This window comes from Morus notabilis, unplaced genomic scaffold (assembly GCF_000414095.1).
Source record: "Morus notabilis unplaced genomic scaffold, ASM41409v2 C11266435, whole genome shotgun sequence".
Taxonomy (NCBI): Eukaryota; Viridiplantae; Streptophyta; class Magnoliopsida; order Rosales; family Moraceae; genus Morus; species Morus notabilis.
In genome coordinates this window covers 1-628 of record NW_010383857.1, presented here as the reverse complement: position 1 = coordinate 628, position 628 = coordinate 1, and the positions used below count along the sequence as shown (strand labels likewise).

At 30.9% G+C, this 628-nt stretch overlaps 1 long non-coding RNA gene across 1 annotated transcript; it reads right to left on the bottom strand.

The window, feature by feature from the left end:
• Positions 1-102: 102 nt before the first annotated feature.
• LOC112094806 lies at positions 103-625 on the bottom strand. The gene is made up of 3 exons (XR_002903686.1): positions 562-625; positions 402-461; positions 103-301 (listed from the first exon to the last, which is right to left on the bottom strand). It is a non-coding gene; the product is annotated as an uncharacterized LOC112094806 (long non-coding RNA).
• Positions 626-628: the final 3 nt, after the last annotated feature.

Below are 628 nucleotides of genomic sequence, written 5' to 3'. Positions count from 1 at the left end.
ATATCTATTAAATTATGAAAGATATGATCAATTAATGAAACTTTATTAATATCAAACATTTAAACCGATAAGGTTTTTGTTTTTATTTTTTGTTTTGTTTTTGTTTTTTATATATCCTACACAGAATTTTTTCAACTAATATCCTTTTTGGTGGGAAAAAGAAAGAAAATTTGTTGCTCTACTTACCATAGGAACTCCAGGCCATCAGAAAGTTGAAACTGTAGGAACACAACCATGCACCAAACCAATTCATTAATGTTGCTAAACTTCCAGCTTGTCCTTTGATGTTTATAGGGAAAATCTGCAGATGAAAATATATTCCTAAAGGTGAAATAATCAATAAAGAAATAATCAATATTCATCTTTTGATGGAATGAATAAATCTATACAAATTTGTTTACCTCAGACATTACAATCCAAGGAACTGCTCCCATTCCAGCCGAAAATGACCCTATGTAAAGCTAGAGTTCGAAAAAAAAATTTACTGTCAAAATCCCTGATATTTCACTTTTGCAATGGGAGACATAAATACATTATGTGACAATGAATTTGATAGATTACCATTATGCCAGTTACAGCTAGTATAGGGCTTGCTTGGAGTGCCAATTCATGAGCCTAATTCACCACA